Source organism: Salmo salar, chromosome 11 (assembly GCF_965601325.2).
Source record: "Salmo salar chromosome 11, fSalSal1, whole genome shotgun sequence".
NCBI classification, from domain to species: domain Eukaryota; kingdom Metazoa; phylum Chordata; class Actinopteri; order Salmoniformes; family Salmonidae; genus Salmo; species Salmo salar.
Genome location: NC_138301.1, coordinates 35,093,678 through 35,107,788, shown reverse-complemented (window position 1 = coordinate 35,107,788; position 14,111 = coordinate 35,093,678). Strand labels below are relative to the sequence as shown.

General features: G+C 40.4%; 2 long non-coding RNA genes across 2 annotated transcripts; one reads left to right on the top strand and one right to left on the bottom strand.

Moving 5' to 3' along the window:
* Positions 1 to 339: 339 nt before the first annotated feature.
* On the bottom strand, positions 340 to 2,179 carry LOC145859118 (uncharacterized). Its single transcript, XR_014379374.1, has 3 exons — positions 2,027 to 2,179; positions 1,558 to 1,905; positions 340 to 1,058 (listed from the first exon to the last, which is right to left on the bottom strand). It is a non-coding gene; the product is annotated as an uncharacterized LOC145859118 (long non-coding RNA).
* A 36-nt stretch (positions 2,180 to 2,215) lies between these two features.
* On the top strand, positions 2,216 to 13,786 carry LOC145859119 (uncharacterized). The gene is made up of 3 exons (XR_014379375.1): positions 2,216 to 2,527; positions 6,871 to 7,221; positions 11,702 to 13,786. It is a non-coding gene; the product is annotated as an uncharacterized LOC145859119 (long non-coding RNA).
* Positions 13,787 to 14,111: the final 325 nt, after the last annotated feature.

Here is a 14,111-nt window from a genome sequence, read left to right as displayed (position 1 = left end):
CATAGATGTGATCAAATGTTTATTTATACGTTTTATTGAAGGTAATTTTTATAAATTCTTGCTATTTTCTGATTTGGTTCCAGAGTCTCTGTGTTATTATATACAGTATAACATAGTAGGTTGTGTTACATTTTTGAAATTAAGATTTATGGTTACAGATTTATGGTTACAGATTTATGGTTACAGATTTATGGTTAAGCCACTGCTGTTTTGACAGTTGGTCCTTGGATAGAATGGTAAATATGTGTAGTACATATCATATGGCTAAAATGTATGGAGGGAGGCACAAGTTTGGCCCAGTGTATTGCAGGAGACTTTATAAAACACCAGAAATTGTACTTTTACTGTCAGTATATTCACATTTTATTCCTGTTGGTCCTCCTCAATAATATATGCTCTCCTTTAGTCCTGTAACGGGCGTCGTATAGAGGGGACCAAGGCGCAGCGTGTTGAGTGCTCATATTGTATTTTAATTAAATCTAACACTTAGACAAATAAACAAAACGACAGCCAACAGTTCTGTCAGCTTACACAAACGAAACAGAAAACAACTACCCACGAAAACCAAGTGGGAAAAAGGCTACCTAAGTATGGCTTCCAATCAGAGACAACGATAGACAGCTGCCTCTGATTGGAAACCATACCCGGCCAAAACATAGAACCAAAACACATAGAATGCCCACCCCCTATCACACCCTGACCTAACTAAACAGAGAAAAAAACAGCTCTCCTAGGTCAGAGGGTGACAGGTCCACTATTCTCATTTTGGCTGGATCTATGAGTACCTTTTTGTTTTATTATCATCAAGAAATGCAGAATTAACACCAATAGCTCTTTGACAAACGGTGAGTTGCACCACATAAGTATTAAACAAATACATTTCAGAAAGTTGATTGTATGTGAAATTGAGAATTATTCTGGTGCAAAGGATTTCTCAGCAGGTCTGGGGAACAGGCAGAAGACGCAGACAGCGGACCCCAGTACGGAGAACATGGGGGCTATGATCAAGATGATAAACCATGACAACTTCATCCCAACAACAGTAGTAGAGAGCTGATCTGAAATGACAGAACATTCATAACAGTTCAGCTGTTATTTACAGTCTTCTTGGTGTGTGAATATAAATATTTAATTTGATCACATACATTTATCAGAACCAATAAAACAATCTTAAACATGCTGTATTGAAAACAATCAAGAAATTAAGCAAATGCATGTAACAGTTTATGACAAATACATCCATATTACATTTTGTAGAAAAAAATAAGGAATGGAAGCGCTGCTAAGGTACACAATAGTAGGTTTTGGTAGACATCTTTGTACTACCTGATCTTTGTTTCCATTGAACATGCCATACATTCTCTTTGATTACATTTTGTATAATGATTATGAATATAAATATGTGTATAATGACTTCATATTTTTCTACCATTTGTTTCTTTCAGACTGTTTTGGTATAAATAATCATTTAAATAACTTTATTGACCAGGTGGACATTTTTAGAATGCTCCCAATGCAAAACCACAGTTATGCAGTCATAATGCAGAGTTTACTCACCACCACTGATAAGGGAGAGCTTGGTCCCTCTTCCGATTTCAAATATGTTAGCCCTCTGCTCAGCACAGTAGTACAGACCTACATCGCTCTCTGCAATGTTCAGTATGCTCAGATTGCTTCTGTACAGGGCTGTGTCATACACTGACTCGAAATGGCCATCAAACCTTTTGAGGCTTAGGGGTATATTCGTCTTTATAGTGATGGCCACTGAAAGAGTGGTGTCAGGACGAAGAAAAAAACACATGATCTCGTACTCCAGGGTAATGTCACAGCCAAGGGTGACTGTGTCCCCTGGTTTCACTAGAATCTCATTTTGACCCGCTCCAAAAGCTTCCCAGAGCATGGAACCTTTCATAAAAACATAGACCATATTATTGACTAAGGCTATTTAAATAAACCAAATTAACAGAGAGTACTTAAACCTAATGATATATAAATAATGTATCTTCCAAGTGAATAAAATACTCACAGCATAGAATTGTTAGAGCTATTCTCCTCTTCATTGTTTCCTGTCAGTTACTGAAAGAACAATGCGTAGGATGTGAATGCAATAACAAGTTATTTTTTGTTCTGCGGGTAGCAAGTCCACCTACCACAGGTACAGGAAACAGAGAGGGCCACCGAGAGCCAGTCAAGCAAAGGTTTGAACTATATCAGAATGTTTTTTTTAAACTGCTCTCAAGTTGGCAAGATTACTCCATTAAATGTTATTTTTTTGCAAGTATACTGTGATAGTGAAGGTTTAACTAACTATCATTTAAATTTGAGTCAAAACATGTGTTGGAACAGTAAATCTAAGTCCTGTTCTGAGAAATACATTCTAAATGTGCTTTTCTGATTGGCTGACATGTCTGGGGGTAAACATTTTAGGAAATTTAAGTCAGACTAGAAGCTTTTCTGTAAGTGAGGACTGGGAGGCTGTTCCTGTTACAACGCATGATGAGGACCATGATGATTCTCATCATCAAAAGTGAGTGTTTTCTATGAAAATCAAATAATAAAGATGTGAGACAAATAGTTTGACCATTTAGAATTAAAGCACTTTATGTACTTTACATTACAATGCCCTTACTACTGTGTAATTATACCTGTACGTGCAGATTAACAAGTATTGTCATTTCTCATTGTTACACTGTACTTACACTAATTTACAGCAGTAACCTACCCTAAGTACAGTGTAATGAGTGTAATGAGTAGTTGCAATGCTTAAATTGTACTTACAGGACTAATTACACAATAATAAGAGCACTGTAAAGTGTTATCAAAAAATTATTTGTTAACAAAGACCTACATACAGCAGTACAGAGAGGAAGCTAGCCCAACATGGTGGAATATGATGGTAAAAACTCTTCTCTCTCTCTCTCTCTCTCTCATTAGTGCCTTCGAAAAGTATTCAGACCGCTTTACTTTTTCCACATTTTGTTACATTACAGCACTATTCTAAAATGGATTAAATAAAAAAAATCCTCAGCAATCTACACACAATACCCCATAATGACAAAGTGAAAACAGGTTTTTAGAAATGTTTGCAAATGTATTAAAAATAAAAAACAGAAATACCTTATTTAAATAAGTATTCAGACCCTTTGCTATGAGACTCAAAATTGAACTCAGCTTCATCCTGTTTCCATTGATCATCCTTGAGATGTTTCTACAACTTAATTGGAGTCCACCTGTGGTAAATTCAATTGATTGGACATGATTTGGAAAGGCACACAGCTGTCTATATAAGGTCCCACCGTTGACAGTGCATGTCAGAGCAAAAACCAAGCCATGAGGTCGAAGGAATTGTCCATAGAGATCCAAGACAGGATTGTGTCGAGGTACAGATCTGGGGAAGGGTCCACCATTGAAGGTCCACCAGGAACACAGTGACCCCATTCATTCATAAATGGAAGAAGTTTGGAACCACCAAGACTCTTTGTGAGTTGGCCCACTGCCAAACTGAGCAATCGGGGGAGAAGGGGAGGTGACCAAGAACCCGACGGTCACTCTGACAGAGCTCTAGAGTTTCTCTGTGGAGATGGGAGAATCTTCCAGACGGACAACCATCTCTGCAGCACTCCACCAATCAGGCCTTTATGGTAGAGTGGGCAGACGGAAGCCACTTCTCAATAAAAGCACGACAGCCCGCTTGGCGCTTGCCAAAAGGCACCTAAAGACTCTCAGACCATGAGAAACAAGATTCTCTGGTCTGATGAAACCAAGATCGAACTTTTTGGCCTGAATGCCAAGTGTCACGTCTGGAGGAAATCTGGCACCATCCCTACGGTGAAGCATGGTGGTGGCAGCATCATGCTGTGGGGATGTTTTTCAGCGTCAGGGACTGGGAGACTAGTCAAGATTGAGTCAAAGATGAACGGAGCAAAGTACAGAGAGATCCTTGATGAAAACCTGCTCCAGAGTTCTCAGGACCTCAGACCGGGGTGAAGGTTCACCATCCAACAGGACAACGACCATAAGCACACAGACAAGACAACGCAGGAGTCTCTGAATGTCCTTGAATGGCCCAGTCAGAGCCCGGACTTGAACATGATCGAACATCTCTGGAGAGACCTGAAAATAGCTGTGCAGCAATGCCCCCCATCCAACCTGACAGAGCTTAAGAGGATCTGCAGAGAAGAATGGGATAAACTCTCCAAATACAGGTGTGCCAAATGTGTAGCATCATACCCAAGAAGACTCAAGGCTGTAATTGCTGCCAAAGGTGCTTCAACAAAGTACTGAGTAAAGGGTCTGAATACTTATGTAAATGTAATATTTCAGTAGTTTAAAAAATATATTAAAAAATATATATATTGAAAAACCTGTTTTTGCTTTGTCATTATTGGGTATTGTGTGTCAATTTTAGAATAAGGCTGTAACGTACATTTTTTGGGAATAAAGGGAACACTTAAACAACACAATGTAACTCCAAGTCAATCACACTTCTGTGAAATCAAACTGTCCACTTAGGAAGCAACACTGATTGCCAATAAATTTCACATGCTGTTGTACAAATGGAATAGACAACAGGTGGAAATTATAGGCAATTAGCAAGACACCCCCAATAAAGGAGTGGTTCTGCAGGTGGGGACCACAGATCACTTCTCAGTTCCTATGCTTCCTGGCTGATGTTTTGGTCACTTTTGAATGCTGGCAGTGCTTTCACTCTAGTGGTAGCATGAGACGGAGTCTACAACCCACACAAGTGGCTCAGGTAGTGCAGCTCATCCAGGATGACACATCAATGCGAGCTGTGGCAAGAAGGTTTGCTGTGTCTGTCAGCGTAGTGTCCAGAGCATGGAGGCGCTACCAGGAGACAGGCCAGTACATCAGGAGACGTGGAGGAGGCCGTAGGATGGCAACAACCCAGCAGCAGGACCGCTACCTCCGCCTTTGTGCAAGGAGGAGCAGGAGGAGCACTGCCAGAGCCCTGCAAAATGACCTCCAGCAGGCCACAAATGTGCATGTGTCTGCTCAAACGGTCAGAAACAGACTCCATGAGGGTGGTATGAGGGCCCGACGTCCACAGGTGGGGGTTGTGTTTACAGCCCAACACCGTGCAGGACGTTTGGCATTTTCCAGAGAACACCAAGATTGGCAAATTCGCCACTGGCGCCCTGTGCTCTTCACAGATGAAAGCAGGTTCACACTGAGCACGTGACAGACGTGACAGAGTCTGGAGACGCCGTGGAGAACGTTCTGCTGCCTGCAACATCCTCCAGCATGACCGGTTTGGCGGTGGGTCAGTCATGGTGTGGGGTGGCATTTCTTTGGGGGGCCGCACAGCCCTCCATGTGCTCGCCAGAGGTAGCCTGACTGCCATTAGGTACCGAGATGAGATCCCCAGACCCCTTGTGAGACCATATGCTGGTGCGGTTGGCCCTGGGTTCCTCCTAATGCAAGACAATGCTAGACCTCATGTGGCTGGAGTGTGTCAGTAGTTCCTGCAAGAGGAAGGCATTGATGCTATGGACTGGCCCGCCCGTTCCCCAGACCTGAATCCAATTGAGCACATCTGGGACATCATGTCTTGCTCCATCCACCAACGCCACGTTGCACCACAGACTGTCCAGGAGTTGGCGGATGCTTTAGTCCAGGTCTGGGAGGAGATCCCTCAGGAGACCATCCGCCACCTCATCAGGTGCATGCCCAGGCGTTGTAGGGAGGTCATACAGGCACGTGGAGGCCACACACACTACTGAGCCTCATTTTGACTTGTTTTAAGGACATTACATCAAAGTTGGATCAGCCTGTAGTGTGGTTTTCCACTTTAATTTTGAGTGTGACTCCAAATCCAGACCTCCATGGGTTGATAAATTGGATTTCCATTGATTATTTTTGTGTGATTTTGTTGTCAGCACATTCAACTATGTAAAGAAAAAAGTATTTAATAAGATTATTTCATTCATTCAGATCTAGGATGTGTTATTTTAGTGTTCCCTTTATTTATTTTTGCTACCACTAGAGTGAAAGCACCGCCAGCATTCAAAAGTGACCAAAACATCAGCCAGGAAGCATAGGAACCTAGAAGTGGTCTGTGGTTACCACCTGCAGAACCACTCCTTTATTGGGGGTGTCTTGCTAATTGCCTATAATTTCCACCTGTTGTCTATTCCATTTGCACAACAGCATGTGAAATTTATTGTCAATCAGTGTTGCTTCCTAAGTGGACAGTTTTATTTCACACAAGTGTGATTGACTTGGAGTTACATTGTGTTGTTTAAGTGTTCCCTTTATTTTTTTGAGCAGTATATATATATATATGGATGTCATGCTCGTCGTAAAGATGGGACCAAGGCGCAGCGGGAATGTGTAAACTCATCTTATTATTTATTGAGAAGTAAACGTGAACGCCGAAAAACAAAATAACAAACAATGACGAAGACGCTAACAGTCCTGTAAGGCACAACACTATACCAGGAACAACTACCCACAAAAACCCATGAAAAAACACCCCTACTAAATAGGACCTTCAATTAGAGGCAACGAGGAACAGCTGCCTCTAATTGAAGGTCAACCCAATAAACCAAACATAGAAATAGAAAGACTAGGACGAACATAGAAATATACTAACATAGAACATTAACCAAAAACCCCGAAACACATAAAACAAACACCCCCTGCCACGTCCTGACCAAACTACAATAACAAATAACCCCTTTTACTGGTCAGGACGTGACAATGGATGTATGTTTTCATCACTCAAATCCAAATAGCTGGGGTATTGAGCCACATGATTTTTCTTTTCAGTGTTTAGTCAATTATGTAATAACATTCCCTATAAAGCAGACACACGCCCCATGCTAACACATGCTCTTCCTTTTCCAGGTGCTTTGCTCTGGGTGCTGGTCACAGCTGGTGTGACTGTCAAACAGGTGACACTTGGGGGCACCATCAATCTAGAATGTGATATCAAGGTGAAATACAACATCAAATGGTTTGTTCTGCGTCCCAATACCACACTGTTGCAGGCCACCGTTACCTTTGTAAAACAGGATAAGAGTCTAAAATCCATATCCCAATTTGGCAGCCGCTTTGTGCCTGTATATAACAAAGCTGTGCCAACTGTTGACCTGACCATATGGAGCCTAACAGACAGTGACCTGGGCCTGTATTACTGTGGCATGTGGAGAGATAATGTCTTTGAGACTGGGAATGGGACTCAGCTCACCTTTACAGGTGAGTAGTTTCCACATCACTATCTGGTTCTTTACCATGTAAAATGTATGAAATGTTAGAATAGTGTTTGTTTTAGTGTGATCTGATAAGAGTTCCCATGATTATGTGATTTCTTTTGCCCAACGTTGTGATTCACAGTAGGGAGCTGGTAAGGACCTACAGTGCCTTCAGAAAGGATTCATCTCCCAAGACTTATTCCACATTTTGTTGTGTTCCAGCCTGAATTCAACATTTATTAAATATTTTTTTTTCTCACCCATCTACACACAATACCCCATAATGACAAAGTGAACATAAAAGTGAAAGAAATATCTAATTTACGAGTCAATACATGTAGAATCCACTTTGGAAGCGATTACAGCTGTTAGTCTTTCTGGCTAAGTCTCTAAGAGATTTCCACACCTGGATTGTGCAACGTTTGCCTATAATTCTTTTCAAAATTCTTTAAGCTCTTTCAAATTGGTTGTTTCAAACATTATCAGATCTTAACAGATTTTCAAGTAGATTTAAGTCAAAACTGTAACTTGCAGACTCAGACAGGGAGAGGTTGAAAATGTCAGTGAAGACACTTGCCAGTTGGTCAGCGCATGCTTGGAATACTGGTCCTGGTAATCCATCTGAATGTTGACCTGTTTGAAGGTCTCACATCGGCTGCGGAGAGTGCGATCACACAGTCATCCGGAACAGATGAAGCTCTCATGCATGTTTCAGTGTTACTTGCCTCGAAGCGAGCAAAGAAGTTATTTAGCTCGTCTGGTAGGCTCGTGTCACTGGGCAGCTCTCGGCTGTGCTTCCCTTTGTAGTCTGTAATAGTTTGCAAGCCCTGCCACATCCGACGAGCGTCGGAACCGGTGTAGTACTATTCGATCTTAGTCCTGTATTGAAGCTTTGCGTGTTTGATGGTTCGTTGGAGGGCATAGCGGGATGTTTTATTAGCTTCCGGGTTAGAGTCCCGCTCCTTGAAAGCTGCAGCCCTACCCTTTAGCTCAGTGTGAATTAGAGGTCGACCGATTATGATTTTTCAACGCCGATACCGATGCCGATTATTGGAGGACCAAAAACCCGCCGAAACCAATTAATCGGCCAGTTTTTTTATGTATTTATTTGTATTAATGACAATTACAACAATACTGAATGAACACATATTTTAACTTAATATAATACATAAATACTATCAATTTCGCCTCAAATAAATAATGAAACATGTTCAATTTGGTTTAAATAATGCAAAAACAAAGTGTTGGAGAAGAAAGTAAAAGTGCAATATGTGCCATGTAAAAAAGCTTACCTTTAAGTTCCTTGCTCAGAACATGAGAACATATGAAAGCTGGTGGTTCCTTTTAACATGAGTCTTCAATATTCCCAGGTACGAAGTTTTAGGTTGTAGTAATTATAGAAATTATAGGGCTATTTCTCTCTATACCTTTGACTATTGGATGTTCTTATAGGCACTTTAGTATTGCCAGTGTAACAGTATAGCTTCCGTCCCTCTCCTCGCTCCAACCTGGGCTCAAACCAGGAACACATCGACAACAGCCACCCTCGAAGCAGCGTTACCCATGTAGAGCAAGGGGAACAACCACTCCCAAGTCTCAGAGCGAGTGACGTTTGAAACGCTATTAGCGCGCACCCGCTAACTAGCTAGCCATTTCACATCGGTTACACCAGCCTAATCTCGGGGGTTGATAGGCTTGAAGTCATAAACAGCGCAATGCTTGAAGAATTGCGAAGAGCTGCTGGCAAACGCACGAAGGTGCTGTTTGAATGAATGCTTACGAGCCTGCTGCTGCCTACCATCGCTCAGTCAGACTGCTCTATCAAATATCAAATCATAGACTTAATTATAACATAATAACACACAGAAATATGAGCCTTTGGTCATTAATATGGTCGAATCCGGAAACTATCATTTCGAAAACGAAACGTTTATTATTTCAGTGAAATACGGAACCGTTCTGTATTTCATCTAACGGGTGGCATCCCTAAGTCTAAATATTCCTGTTACATTGCACAACCTTCAATGTTATGTCATCATTACGTAAAATTCTGGCAAATTAATTACGGCCTTTGTTAGGAATAAATGGACTTCACACAGTTCGCAATGAGCCAGGCGGCCCAAACTGCTGTATATACCCTGACTGCTTGAACTGAACGCAAGAGAAGTGACACAAATTCATGTTAGCAGGCAATATTAACTACATTTGCAGGTTTAAAAATATATACTTGTGTATTGATTTTAAAGAAAGGCATTGATGTTTATGGTTAGGTACATTGGTGCAGCGACAGTGCTTTTTTCGCAAATGCGCTTGTTAAATCATCATCCGTTTGTCGAAGTAGGCTGTGATTTGATGAGAAATTAACAGGCACCGCATCGATTATATGCAACGCAGGACACGTTAGATAAACTAGTAATATCATCAACCATGTGTAGTTAACTAGTGAATAAGGTTAAGATTGATCGTTTTTTATAAGATAAGTTTAATGCTAGCTAGCAACTTACCTTGGCTTCTTGCTGCCCTCGCATAACAGGTAGTCAGCCTGCCATGCAGGCTCCTCGTGGAGTGCAATGTAAGGCAGGTGGTTAGAGCGTTGGACTAGTAACCGGAAGGTTGCAAAAACGAATCCCCGAATCCCCCCTGAACAAGGCAGTTAACCCCCGTTCCTAGGCCGTCATTGAAAATAAGAATGTGTTCTTAATCTGACTTGCCTAGTTAAATAAAGGTGTAAAAAAATATAGATATTTTTTTTTTCTTCTTCTTTTAAATAAAAATATAAAAAAAATTCAAAAATCGGCAAATCGGTGGCCAAAAATACCGATTACCGATTGTTATGAAAACTTGAAATCGGCCCTAATTAATCGGCCATCCGATTAATCGGTCGACCTCTAGTGTGAATGTTGCCTGTAATCCATGGCTTTTGGTTGGGGTATGTACGTACAGTCATTGTGGGGATGACATCCACGATGCACTTATTGATAAAGTCAGTGACTGATGTGGTGTACTCCTCAATGCCATCGGGAAGAATCCCGGAACATATTCCAGTCTGTGCTAGCAAAGCAGTCCTGTAGTATAGCATCTGCTTCATCTGACCACTTTTTTATAGACCGAGTCACTAGTGACTTTTATTTGAATATTTATATTCTGTACAGGCTTTCTTCTTTTCATTCTATCATTTAGGTTAGTATTGTGAAGTAACTACAACGTTGTTGATCCATCCTCAGTTTTCTCCTATCACAGCCATTAAACTCTGTAACTGTTTTAAAGTCACTATTGGCCCCACGGTGAAATCTCTGAGAGGTTTCCTTCCTCTCCAGCAACTGATTTAGGAAGAACTCCTGTATCTTTGTAGTGACTGGGTGTACTGATACACCATCCAAAGTGTAATTAATAACTTCACCTTGCTCAAAGCGATATTTAATGTCTGCTTTTTTTTTACCCACCTACCAATAGGTGTCCTTCTTTGTGAAGCATTGGAAAACCTCACTGGTCTTAATGGTTGAATCTGTGTTTGAAATTCACTGCTCGACTGAGGGACCTTACAAATAATTGTATGTGTGGGTACAGAGATGAAGTAATCATTCAATAATCATATTAAACACTTTTAGAAAAAAAGGTTCCAAAAGGGTTATTCAGCTGTCCCCATAGGAGAATCCTTTTTGGTTCCAGGTAGAACTCTATTTGGTCGCATGTAGAACCCTCTGTGGAAAGGGTTCTATGTGGAACTCAAAAGGGTTCTACCTGGAACCAAAAAGGGTTCTCCTACGGGGACAGCCGAAGAACCCTTTTAGGTTCTAGATAGCACCTTTCTTTATAAGAGTGTATTATTGCACACAAAGTTTTATCTAACTAGGCAAGTCAGTTAAGAACAAATTCTTATTTTCAATGACAGCCTAGGAACAGTGGGTTAACTGCCTTGTTCAGGGGCAGAACGTCAGGGTTTTACCTTGTCAGCTCAGGGATTCAATCTGGCAACTGTTTAGTTACTGGTCCAAAGCTCTAACCACTAGGCTACCTGCCACCCCAGTGAGTCCAGAGTGAGTCCCTGCAATTTATTATGTGACTTGTTCAGCACATTTTTACTCCTGAACTTATTTAGGCTTTCCATAACAAAGGAGATACATACTTATTGACTCGTGACATTTCAGCTTTTCATTTTTAGTTATTTGGTAAAAATTTCAAAAAACATAATTCTACTTTGACATTATGGGGTATTGTGTGTAGGCCAGTGACAAAAAACTTGAATTAATCCATTTTAAATTCAGCTGTAACTCAATAAAATTATGGGAAAATTCAAGGGGTGTGAATACTTTCTGAAGGCACTGTAGATGTTGTGGTCCACTTACTGTTGTTTTAGTGTGATCTGATAAGAGTTCCCATGATTTAGTGATTTATTTTGTCCATGTTGTCATCCACAGCTGGTAAGGACCTAGATGTTCTGGTCCACTAACTGACTCTGTCTCCTACGTGGTTTGTGTTTTCAGATCAGGGTTCTACTGTGGTTGGTGTAGATCTACCATGGCTCATCACTCTGATCTTCACTCCCATAATCGCAGTGTTTGGATCCTCTCTCTGTATCCGATACATGCTTTAAAGGCAGCTGATAAACTGTCCATCTGTATGTTTTCCCACCCACCTACCTTCTGTTTAATTTTTTTCTCCAGAATTGGTTCAGTTTACCAAAGCCTGTGCTCTTTTACCTTCAGTGGAAAAACACTGTGGTTTAGTAGTCAGTCTCTGTGTAGTCCACCTCTCTGTTTCCAAATAATTCAGCTCATTCAAGTGGTGTAAAGACTAAGACACATGTAAAAGGTGTGAATCTGACTCAAATCTGTGGTAGGTGGTATGCGCTACTCTCCTTTACTTTATTATGTACTTTACCTGTCAAACAAATGCACTTCTATTGGCTGGAGACAGAGACTTTCACTTTGTCATTTGCCAGGCCCTTTTGATCAGAATCCCCAGATACTGTTCCTTCAGAAAGTATTTATACCCCTTGATTTATTCAAAAATGTTTTGTTTTAAAGCCTGAATTCAAAATGCATTAAATGTATTTGTTTTTTCACCCATCTACACACAATACCCCATAATGACAAAGTGAAAACATATTTTTTGATATTTTTGCAGATTTATTAAAAATGAAATACAGAAATATCTCATTTACATGAGTATTCACACCGCTGCGTCAATACATGTTCAAATCATCTTTGGCAGCGATTACAACTGTGAGTCTTTCTCGGTAAGTCTCTAAGAGCTTTCCACACCTGGATTGTACAATCGTTTCCCATTAATATTTTCTAAATTCTAAAAGCTCTGTCAAATTGGTTTTTGATCATTGTGTTACAGGTTTTGGTTTTTCCATTAATCTTTTGAAGTTGGACATTAGAACGTATAGCTCATTAGCATGTAGGGTGTCATCTCGTTAGTCAGTATGTGTTTCACCTGTGCTGGTTGCTGTCTCATTAGTGGGAAGGTGTTTCACCTGTGCTGACCCAGGTGCTATTTAAGAGTGGCTGGCCCAGTGCTGCAGTTGTTTTCAGAGATGTGAAGGGTCAACACCTATAATTGGTGTGTCCTATTTGAGTTATAGACAAATATTTCTTTGTCTGATTTTGTTTTTTGTCCTGTCTTTAAGTTCCAGTTGCTGTTGCTAGGTAATGTTCAGTGGACACTCCCATGAGTGTCTTTCAGAATCTCTCCTTAAACCTCACCTGTTTTGTTTTGGTTGTCAGTGATGCTTTGCTAGTACTCCTTCTGTGTGACAGTATATCTTCACCATGCCCCCCCCCCCCCCCAAAAAAAAAAAAAAACTCACACATTGATTCCATGCAACTTATTTGGTCTTTTAAGCACATATTTATTCCTGAACTTATTTAGGTTTGCCATAACAATGGGGTTGAATACTTATTGACTCAAGACATTAAAGCTTTTCATTTTTTATTAATTTGTAAAAATGTCAAAAAAACAACTCCACATGGGGTATTATGTGTAGGCCAGTAACCCCAAAAATATACATTTTTATACATGTTCAATTCAGGCTGTAAGAGAATAAAATGTGAAAAAAAGTCAAGTGGTATGAATACTTTCTGAAGGCACTGTATGCATCAGTCTACCTACCTGACTTTTAACTGATATCTGCCTACCACCTAGTGGACATAAATGTGTGGTGACAGAGGCTGGAGTGATACCTGTTTTTGTTGCTTCTTGTGACATTCTGTAGGCCTACCACATTTTGTCCATGTTTGAGAGCAACAAAACGACTGCAGGCGACTGCCGACTGAGTGACCTACAAATCACCTTGCATCATAATAACGAGTCATTAATTATTAAATTGTAGATCAGTCAGTTACAATTTACCAATGATACATTGCAGTTTTGACCCTCTCGAACACATCCATTGGTTTCTCATAAGTGCACGTTTCTTGTCATAAAAAGCAGAACAACTGTAATTGTAGCATACCTGTTAAAAAAAACGTGAACTTAGTCAAATAATGGGGTGACTTCAATTGAACTCCTTTGTAAAGTTGAATGATTGACTGGTAATGAAACAATCACGATTAAAGTGGACATGAACGCAACATTTAAAATAAGTACTTGTCTTCATTACAACAACGTAAGCATTACATTTTTATAAAAATATGCAATGTTGTTTTCAATTATAGTTGTATTACGCAATAAAACTCTAGGTTCGATTAGACTGAACCGGGGTGCACAGTCAACAAAACCGGTGAAGGTGGAGCGCCAACCTGGCCATGCTCAAATCGAACGGTTAACTTCACCACCCCCAGGTCATTGTCGTCAAGGCAACATGATGGATAGTTCAAAAACATTCAACCAAATGTCTTCCAGAAAAAACATGTTCGAATGTTCAAAGTAATGTTTAGTTACTAAACG